At 40.7% G+C, this 11,173-nt stretch overlaps 1 long non-coding RNA gene across 1 annotated transcript; it reads right to left on the reverse strand.

The window, feature by feature from the left end:
• Positions 1-263: 263 nt before the first annotated feature.
• Positions 264-11,167, reverse strand: LOC116398439 (uncharacterized). Its single transcript, XR_004213756.1, has 3 exons — positions 821-11,167; positions 589-672; positions 264-381 (listed from the first exon to the last, which is right to left on the reverse strand). It is a non-coding gene; the product is annotated as an uncharacterized LOC116398439 (long non-coding RNA).
• Positions 11,168-11,173: the final 6 nt, after the last annotated feature.

Genomic DNA, 11,173 nt, shown 5'->3' on the forward strand with positions numbered 1-11,173 from the left:
TTCAATGGACTGCTCAGTGCTCAGCTGGAGTATAAAAAGCAGCGGTATGTCCTGAGCTAGTAAAACGGTCTTCATGTTTTCTTGATGAACTCTCCACATGCTGTAACTTAAATTTGATTATGTAAAATGTTAAAGTGTAGTTCTACTTTAAACTCCTAGAAACTTCTCAATGCAATAACCGACAAAAAAAAAAAAAAAAAAACACACTCTTAACCCAAATAATTAGGTGATCATCCACATTGTAAGAAATAAACAACAAAAGGTCAGTTTTATATATCATTTATTAATCGAAACAAAACAGTGCGTCCCTCCTCTGGACTGCGAGCTGCTTGTCCTCCTGCTGGACGCCTCCTGGTACTGCGTCTTCTCCACAACATGCAGCTGTGAGGGAGAAGCAGGAAAAAAATATTGTTAGTGGAGATCACTAAACTTAAATGATTCAACAGTCAAACAGCCAGTGTGGTGTTAAATACAACATGCATCACATTTTTATGCCGTTCAAAGCGTTTTCCATTTTATTGTCTCCAGATATTTGTACAGTACAATTTCACATCCATGTCTGAATAATGAACTGCGGAGGGAACTCACATGGAGGTCGTCCCTGGCATCGCCGCAGTGCAGTCGATGGGTCTCCTGCAGCTCTGGCATTTTTATCAGACGTCTTCATTTTACCTGCGAAACGGGAGGAAACAAAAAAGAAACCACCAGTTGTTATTTAACTTCTCAACTGTTAACGGTGGAAATGCATAAAAAAAATTCTCTCTCTCTCTCTCTCAAATAAGGCCACGCGGTACATTCTGCTGACCGCTGTGGTTCTTACCCGGTTTAGCGTCGAGGCTGCTCAGCCTCCTCCGACGAGTCGAGGATCCTGTGGCGAGAGACAAACAATGAGAGTCTAGCAGTGAACTGGTCAGCAGGTTTCTACCGTCACTTTTTTTGGTTAGTTATATTTACCATTACTATTTTGAGGTTGCCACCTCTAACAAATAAACAATGACTATGCGTGTGTTTTGTGTGTGTGCGAGGGCAGTGACTGATTATTCAAAAAGAAAACCAAACGTGTGTTTTCACTGGAAATACAGGTCATGATGTTATAATGCCAACATGCATTACAATGTAGATGTGAGAAGTACAAATGTGTTATGTGATCGTGTTGAAAATGCAGGTTTTTAGAGAGGCGTCTCGGCACCCTGAAGTAGAGTGAGACGGGACAAACTCATGACAACGTTCGGATCATTTGCAAACCTCAGGGAAGGTAATTCTGTTACAGAGCCATGTGAAGCTGGACTTCGTACTGACACATCAGGGGTGTTGCTGCAAAAAAAAACAGCCCAAACAGAGCTGGGAGCTGCAGCATGAAGCTCGTAGAGAAGTAGACCTGGTCATTTTCTGTGTCAGTCGTGCAGACTTGGGGCAGTGCCCTTTTTAGATGAGGCCATCGAGAGGCCAAAAGGGTTGTTCTGGCATCACACTTAGAGGCGGGACATAAGAGAATGTCACTGTGGCCAATCAGGACTGAGGACTTGGTTAGAAAATGGATCACAGTGCAGACGGATACATCTCGATATGCCTCCAGGGCTGGACTCATGGCATGGCATGGTTCCCTCTTGATGGAGGAGAACCACCACGGTCCCTTACAGCTACGTACGAGGTGGAATAGAGGACAATGCCACAGTGGTGATGTGCTGTGTTTTCACAATGACTGGCTGGTCACTGGTAGGACAGACCGTTTAGGTTCAAACAGGAAGAAAGAGTAAATATGGAGCAGCGAGAGGTACTGAGAGGAGAGAGGAAAGCAGTTACGAGTCCGGCACTGCTGCAAAATGTTTTTCTCACAGAAGAACTACACGTCTCTCCCTTTTCCTCCTTCCTTTCTAGAGGATGTGAAACAACCAGCGCCTAAAAAGGTCGATGTATTTCTGCCGTTTCCTGCTAACCACTTCAGCCAAAAATCAACAACCAGCATTTAGATCAAGAGTTTTCAAAGTTTGTAGTTTTTATATTTTCACTGTGGCGCTCTACCCAAAGGGAAACGTCGCAGTATTCTAGGAGGTTGCTGCCCTGTTAAGGCTTCACACACCGGGCTGTCTTTGGCAAGGTTTAAAAAGAGTTAGAAAGTTTGCCGTCTTGGTTTGGATCACGGAGCTTAGGGGCTTTTTCACCACGTAATAAAATGTATTCAGGAGAAAAAAACAACCCCGGTGTGTAAAGGCCTTTACAGTGTCAATAAATATATTGATAGTGCACCAAAAAGAGAGATTGATTTTCACTGCTTCTATGGGGTCAGATCATCATTAAGCAAAGCAAAGGAACCACAGTTCCCATGAGGCTTTGGTGGCTGTTAACCGGACGTATAATGTTTAGATTCGGTAAGTTAGGATGCAGGCGGCAACTTGAGCCCTTGCTTACATTTTGGATGATTGGCACCATTAGGAGTACACTGATTAAGCCATTAGCAGCTTCAGTGATACTGAAGAAAACTTTAAAATGTGATCATTCTCAGGCAAGTTGTTGAGTTTTAAGGAACACCTTTGACTGTGACTTCTAAACACATTTATGGACGTTAAATTGCGATGAACATCAAAGGAGATGTCCTTTGGAAGTGTAAGACGCACTAAATCTAAAAAAATATATCATGTCTGTGTGTTGAGACCGTGACTAAGTTTAGACTCCAAGAAAGTGCGATTCTTACTAAAATGATCAACTTTACATTTTCAGACTTGTAAATAATGTGCTGGTGAAGCCACTTCAGGTGATGTAGGAATTCAGAGTTTATGGTTAGAAATTGTTCGGAAAGTGTTCCTCGTAATGTGTGGGAATATTTGCATTTTTCGAGAGAAAGAAAAAAAAATTTAACTAAACTCCATCTTCACCAAGTCAGTAAGTCACAAAGGCTGTGGTGTAAGGATCACACTGCAGACTGCTTTGAGCAGTGGATTACAACAGGATGTCTGACACAGGGATTTACGTTTTCTACAATCCCACCCAGAGCAACCCGAGCAGTATGTGACCCGTTTCACGTGAAAGCTGCAAAAACGTCCCAACCCAGTCCCACAACATATTCATGTTTATAGTTTCACAAACAGAATTATGACAAATCTAATAAAAAGGTATCAAACCAGAAATAATTGATTTTTGCATGTTTTTTTTAAAAATCAGACACGGCACTACATGATTGTTAAAGATATTAAAAGAGGTGCAGCACAAAGACAAAACTACGGGAAAAAGCTTTCTTACAGCATTACAGTGGAGAATGCCATCTTTTTGAGTTTGAAACACTTTTCTGTTCCTCGTTGCACACAGCTTGCCTAATACCAAAGCTAATAACCATTATATTAATTATATATAATGTCTAAAAAAAGATTTCAGGAAAAATCCCCAAAGACATCAACACAAACTGAGGGAAGAGACAAAGTATTTTGCATAGCTTTACAAGATTTGAGCTTTCTAACCCTTTAAAAATGCCTAAATTCAGTTTTCCATCTTGCATGAATGCCTCGTGTTCATAAAATGACAGCAGCACTGCATCCCACAACACTCAGTGTTGAACCAGTGACTCGGCCGTCCATACACAGGTACCTTTCGTGCATGCATACAGAGAAGCCAAAGTACTACAACCACACACACACACACTGCACAGGCTATAACGCTTAGTCACATTCCACACAGGTTTGAAGAAAGGGAACCTGCACTGTGATGCCATTCTTTGCCAGTGTGATGCCAGAAGCCCTGTAGAGCATCACTGTAGAGCAGTGACGCGGTGAAAGAGAGGACAGAGAGAAGAGTTAAGTCATGGGAGAAGAACTGTGCATCTTGTATAATAAAACATGGATGGGACACTTACCTTGCTCGTCTGTGTAAGCATACCTCTCTGGCTGCAGTGCAAACAAGTCCGGGCTTTACTGTCCACTGACTTCTGCAGAACTACTCATCGCCAATGTAACCCAACTGCAGAGAAGAGGCTCTATTGTGGACTGGGGCAGCTAACGCACCCTCTCATTTACCCAAAGGACATGAAACACGCACACACACATAACCACACGGGCACAACACGCCATCCTCTCTTCTGCCAGTTAGGGCGCATGGGGCTTCCTGCCTCAGGTAGGTTGGTGAATAGGTCGGTCAGGTCTACTAGTGCGGTTTTCACCAACAGCTTTCAGGGGTCAGGAATGTTCCACAAAGAGAGAATTATAAGTGGTGAGGCCTTTCAACAAATCTTGACTAGGAACTTGTCTTTAGGTATGATGGCATCAAGGCTTTGGTATCCATTACTCCCATGACACATGGTCAAAATGAGTTGCAACAGGGGACACCCCTGATCCGAACCTCTATATTAAGAGTTACTTTACAGTCTGTTGACGAAGTTCTCTTAAAAAAAATGTTAAAGCGTTGCTGTAATCCAGTGATGCCTTCAGTGTGTTGGTTAAAAGGGGCATCACTGTTCTGAACATCTAATATAGTTACTGTGTAGTCTGTCAAGAATCTGCCTTTCAATAAACCTTGACATAGAACTGAAAAATACGTTTAAACGTTTACTCACACAATGCCATCAAATGTGCTGCAATAGGTCCCTGTTCTGAACTTCTAAAATAGTGACTGTTCAGTGTGGTTGTTGTCACCATTATGATGCTCGACTGGTCTTTAACAATGTTTTGAAGTGTGCTTGGCGCCACCTTAAAACAAATCTTGACTGGGAACTTGTCTTTAAAAATGTCGGCGTCACAGCTTTGGTTACCATTTTTACTTTAATAAGTCAAAATGCATTTGCAACACCTATTTGAACCTTTTTAATATTGTTGCTAAATAGTTTAGCCTTTGATACAAATCCTGACAAAAGGCATCCGTTTAAAAATGTCAAAGATAAGAGTAAAATGTCTAAATGTGTTGGCCATGGGGGACACCACCATCCCAAACTGTAATGTAGCAACTGTGTAGGTAAATGTGCTTGCAGCTCTTTAGACAAATCTCGACTAAAAACATGTCTCAAAAAATGTTCAAGGTTTGGTTTCCATTTTTAACTTAACAGTCTTGTGCAAGACAAATGGCCAACTTCACAAGCTACAGAGCCAGAACCTATTGTGATCAGAAATAAATGTCAAAAAAAGATGCTATCTGGTCCACAAGAATGAGTGCGTTTCATTAATATAAGCGAAGAAGCTACAGACTTTGAATTTCTTGGTTTGGAACGTTCCTTCTCATAGTCCAACACCTTTAAAGATGGCCAAACCTGTTAAAGAAAAACAAATTGTACACAACACACAGACATAACATTACAAGTTTTAAAAGTGTCACTTCGGTCACGTCAATAAGCAATTGCACTATTTTGCAGGATGTTCAGACGCCGTGTGGAGAACATCCGTCTGACTAGCAAAGCCCTCAATACTTGTGTAATACACGATACACAAAAGGACATAGCCGATTTAAGATTTTTTTAAGCTGCGGATTCAACTTTCAATTTCTTTTTAGCACTTAATAATATCAAATCGTATTTCGCTATGTGACAAAATCCCTTCCAGAGGTAATGCAGTTAAACATCTACAAAAGAGCACTGAATATGAATTCAAAGGGGCTTTGTTATTGCGTTTAATTCTCCTTGTAAATCTTCATAAATTGAGAAAAGTCACTACAAGGATGGACTACTATTAACAAAAGAAAAGAAACGCCAGCATTGTTCCACAAACAATGGTTGTAAACTGGTTCCAGAACAGGGATATCACAAGAACCGAGAATTTGGTACATAGTCGATGCCAAAATTCTGAAAACTTGACTGTACTTGTTTATCTACAGTACCGGATGTACCCAGATCAGGGCTCAAGATTAATGGCGTCCCAGGGACGACAGAAAATGTCCCTGAAAATGCTATATTGTAAACAACAAATCCGTGATGAAATCGACAGAAGAGTGAGCTAACGTTAGCTGTTAGCAGTCGGTGGGCGGCACAGCCCCGCTTGGCTAAATAACGGAGCTAACGGCTAACGTACAGAGGTTGCACTGAGTCAATACGCTCAAGCTCAATTTAGTAAAATGGGTATTGGGCAAAAGGTTCATTATAACGTTACGTGCTCAAATGCGATCTTGTCAAATTTTGGATTTGAAGAGAAACTTGAGGCGGATCAAGCAGGATTTTGAATAAATTTGCAAAAAAAACACTAGGCAAACCGTAATAAAGGAGTGGATGTTGAAGTATGAGTTTGCTTATTACCGTGGGGTCAAATTCGGTATCGCAGAATTTCACCGGCATTGGTATCGACCATTACATTTTTAGTATGGTGAGATCCCTAGTCCAAACTTATTTATCAATAGTTTTCAGAAAATCTGATTTAACCAACCAACACTAATCTGGTGTTAATCTAATCTTCCATTCCCACAACAGAAGTGCAATGATGCAACTACAGCATGCCTTCAAAGATATCAGATATGTTGGGAAATTGATGACTGCAGTATACTTAAAAGTTTAAGGCATTCGCTGAAGCCAACCACTTTCAGAAAAAGTAAATGCCTAAGTAAGCAAAAGTTGATCGAATTTCAGGTCCATGAACTGAGGTGACATTTCTCAGGTAATTTTAGGGATCTCCTTTTTTAACAATAAACAGGCTACACTTAACTATTAGGAAATGTTTTTTAAAATCCAGTGAGTTGCAATTTAGTCATGTTCTTGTCTCTCCAAAAAGCCACAAAGCTAGATCAGCATCATTCCCGAGTCCACGCTATACAGCCAACCTGTTAAAGAAAAAATGTACATAACACAAACACACGCATCATTACAGATGAACACTCCATGACATCCATTTCTGTTACCAAGTATCTGGAGTCCTCTTTTTCGCAGCCATTGCAGATGTTTTTCAGGGTTCTCTGATGCCACATGAAGGAGATGATTTACTTAAGATACTTGATATAACAAAGCAAAAATGCACAAGGACACAAGGTAGCCAAATATTAGAAATGATTATTGTCCTATTGGAGAAATGGAAGTGTGGCAGCCCTAAAAAGTACTTGGGAAAGGGATTTGGGCATTTGATTTGATGAAAAGGCTCAAAGCTGGAGCAATTCTCGTACAATGACGGGGGACTTGTGGTTAAGATTGATACAATGTAACATTCTGCATTGATACTATTGGACCTTAACAGGTTACATAGACTTGGCTTTAAGGATTCTGTGACTTGTAGGTGGGATGAGGGCACTAGAGCAGCAAAATATTGTCAGGAACTGTAAAGTCCCCTGAACAACTGCTTTTTAGCATCGAGTAACTGGAATGGGAAAGGTTGCTATGCATTTAAGAATGTCATACAGGATTAGTAAAAGGGCAGCTAAAGTGGGAAAGGTATGTTGCTGTAGAACAGAGTATGGTGGAAGCAACTGAATCACAAGTACGGTCAGGCGATTTCATGTTCTTAAAAGTCTTTACTGAGGATCAATGCATCTATTTACTTATATTGTATTTCTACAATGTCTCATTATTGAATTGTTTTTGGGATAACAGGGTGGGGAGGGAGCAATGAGGAGGGATATGATATGCATTTGTACAGTTTTTTTAGTCATGAGCATAAGAAAAAGCAAAGATTAATTCATACCGTTATATTTTTTAGATATTGTGCAGGTACATTATCATATTGTGCACAAGAATGCTACAAGCCATAAAGTTTTTTGATGTCTGGCACACTTCAATGTTTTGGAAGCCATTAGACAAATGAAGACCATAGGATGCATTGTGATCATTTAGTTATAGGTCCACATGTTCTCCAAAGACAGCCAATGGACACATGTATGAGCACTATACAAGTGGCTCCACTTATTGTTCTTGCTCATCTCAAAAATGTAAGCATTCTAAAAGAAGTAGCAAAATCTGTGCTGTTGCAAGGAACTACATGTAAATACACCTTCAACAGCCCACAGAATGTCCTTTGAGCTAGTGCCAGGAAACAAATGAATAAGTGCTCCATCCATAGAAAGGACATTGAACTGCTTCGTGGTCATTTGACGAGAACAAAAGAAAAATGGTGATTGTTAGTTATGGCGACAACACACGTCAGTAGGGCCGTAGTGTCTCCGCAGTGAACACAGCTTCAGAGATGGTAGGCTGGCTAGGCAGCTCGTCATTATCCACATCGGCGAGGAGTAAGGCGGAGGGGCCGTTAACTCCCGGCACTGCTGCTGGCCACCAGTCCAGAGTAGCATGAAAGCGTGGTGGAATTAGCACACTAGCTAGTGGACAGCGCAGGAGTGCGCGGAGAAATCATTAGTTTTTAAAATGTTAAATGTTTACACTTCTTAAAGTTACTACCCCACTGCAAAACATAACCTCAGTTAGCTCCCTTCAATGATACACATAAAAGTAGCCACCGCTCTGACCATCCTGCTACGTTGATTTAAAGGGGAATGTCCGATCTACTCCCATTTCTCTGGCTTCATCTTTATATTCTCCATTTCCATAAAACAAAAACGTGAAACTATGGTTCTTAAAGGTTAAGTGAAATGTGCTAAATCTGCAGTTGTAATTAATACAAGAATACTTACACTCACTTTTACAGCCCATCCCATCTTCTCCTACCACACAACTCTGAGAAATGCTTGCAGAGGCAAGCCAGTGTCCATTTGACGCCAAAGTGAAGTAAGAAATCCTCAGAGCGGTTCATGGGGAGTGGGCAGCAGAGTTTAAAAAAAAAGAAAAAAAAAAAGAAAAAGTGACTTTCAATTGCAGGGTTTAGACTTCTTTTCTTTGATACGGTAGTTATACAACATGTTAATAATTTGCCATTTTCTTGACATAGCAGGCCTCAATTTACAGAATTCAGTTGAAATCTGTGATTCAAATGTCAAAAGGACTAAAAGGCTCTGCATCCTGGGCAAAAGGTAGCCATGACAGGTATAATTAGGTAGGTAATTGTTCTGTATATTTTTGATAGTTTTAGGCCATGTGTTTCTTGTAATATCACCACAGATGACATTCATGCAACTACAGCTAACACATGAAATGATGTCTCCTGAAATGCAGAAAAAGGTGATGTCAATGGGCTGCTGTGGAATGCAACCCACTTAATGATATGAAGCAGTGTGAGAACACCAAACTGAAGCTAGATCTGAGCACGATAATAACATGAAGGCACTGTACCCGAGTAACACAGTAAAGCTCGTCCATTACAGTCAATGAACTAGAAAGAGAACTTCTTCCAGCCATGTTGTTTATGCATCCAGCCACATGAGAATGCATCAGTGCAACACAATTACAATTCACAGTGTAAAACGAATAAGATTATCAAACCATTAAACTGATCAGTCTTCCTTTTGTGAAATGACGTAAAATGGAATTCACAATCTGGAGGATGTGAAATGTCCGCATGTCTTGCCAGTTAAAAGAAAAAAGAAAAAGGGTGAGGCAGACGGGCCACATATCCCACTGCAGTATGAGCCACATCGATGCAGTTTACCTCTTAGGACAAACCCTGGATTTCTTGTCTTCTTCCAGGTCCAGCACAACGAACGCTTCGTCACAGTACAACTTGTGCACGTGAGGGACTTACATCTTTTTACTTTGTTTGCTGGCTCATGATACACTAATATCATGCTCGATAAAAATCATGAATGCATAAATAGTTTTGATTTAAACAAGAACTGAAAATAGTTAGTCATACTGACTTTCTTTTTAGTAAAATATGTAAGGGTTGTAATTTTCATCTATAGATTGAACACATTTGATACAGGTACGCTATAGTTTCTGGTGAGTATGACTACAAAACTGACCCCAATGCATGTTTGCAAGTCCAACTGGCCCTTTGCCAGTCATGCAATGGCAGGTTTACTCTTGCCAACAAATACTGCAACTAAAGTATGGTCATTCGATTCTAACAGTTTGAATTCAATTGAATAAATACTTCCTTTTGTGTTCATATAAGATACAAGCCGTTTACAGCCGTTGTACCCAAAATTAAGTCCATAACTGAACATGACTACGTTTACATGCAGGTTTGGAAAGGATCATCTGTCTAAGGCACGGGGAAACAATGTCATGTCCTCAATCTGTGAACATGCGGCAAAAACAAAGATGGCGGACTACCAGCATTGTAAGGCGACGCTAAGCAGCAACTCAACCTCGCTGCCCGTCCACGCAAGTCAAGCTTTGGTTTTGCCAAATCACCTTGGGCACGCCTTGCTAAGCTAGTTTAGCAGAGCATCTCCCAGAACAAACGTGGCTCACCAGAGTAGAATGTTTTTCTTCCGTGGTGGGAGTGTCAGACAGCACGTTGTCTGTTACGTCGGGTGCCTTGTTGAGTGCATTATATTTCCCACAATTTAAGCTTCTACATTTTCCAAATGCAATAGTATTATTCAAACGTATTTTTCGGTTCGTAATGCCTACCGAACTGTGAGCCTCGTACCGAACAGTTAAATACGAATATTGTTACACCCCTACCAGCAAAATAAAAAAAGCTCACATCGCAGACATATTGTTAATGTGGCTTTTATCGCCACCTTCTGGCTCTGGCAAGTAGTTTTAGCGGTCAAGCTTGGATGGAGGTATTTTCTTAACGAAAGGTTGTTTTAACATTTTCTTTTTGAATTGAGGAGGGGGGTATTTTTGAAAATATCAGTACATGTGTAGACACGGCCCAAGTCTTCATACAGTAGCTGGGTACCAACAAGGTAGCCGTTTATACTGCATATACATAACCGCTTGGGCGAAAGGAGTTATGGGCTTCTTATTTGCTTAACTACAACAGTCAGTGCCATTTCTATTACATGGCCGGCCTGCACACACTGAAGTACAAGGGTACATCTTATGTATATTCTCATTCGTCTCATTGCCAAGAGCAGAACTTAGACTTAAAGCTTAATAATGTCCAGTGACACATCATTGGGAAATATGAACACAAAAAGGATCATCAAAAGCCTAATATACAACTTACGAGCTGGATTACGTTTTGAAATTGTGATGAGATATCATCTATTGATAAAAGCAACAACCCATTTGCTACAAAGAAGCCGCAACAAGAATTGGCGATTTTGCTAATATATATTGGACTGCATGTAAACATAGTCAATACTCTCCAAATACACACAAGACACAATAATGTGGACCGTGTGTTACTGACAGACCGAGTACGTCATATGAGAAGAATGTGCCCACTTGGCCACACACACACACACACACACACACACACACACACACACACACACA

The sequence above is a fragment of the Anarrhichthys ocellatus genome, unplaced genomic scaffold, assembly GCF_004355925.1.
Source record: "Anarrhichthys ocellatus isolate YVR2014 unplaced genomic scaffold, GSC_Weel_1.0 scaffold84, whole genome shotgun sequence".
Lineage (NCBI taxonomy): Eukaryota > Metazoa > Chordata > Actinopteri > Perciformes > Anarhichadidae > Anarrhichthys > Anarrhichthys ocellatus.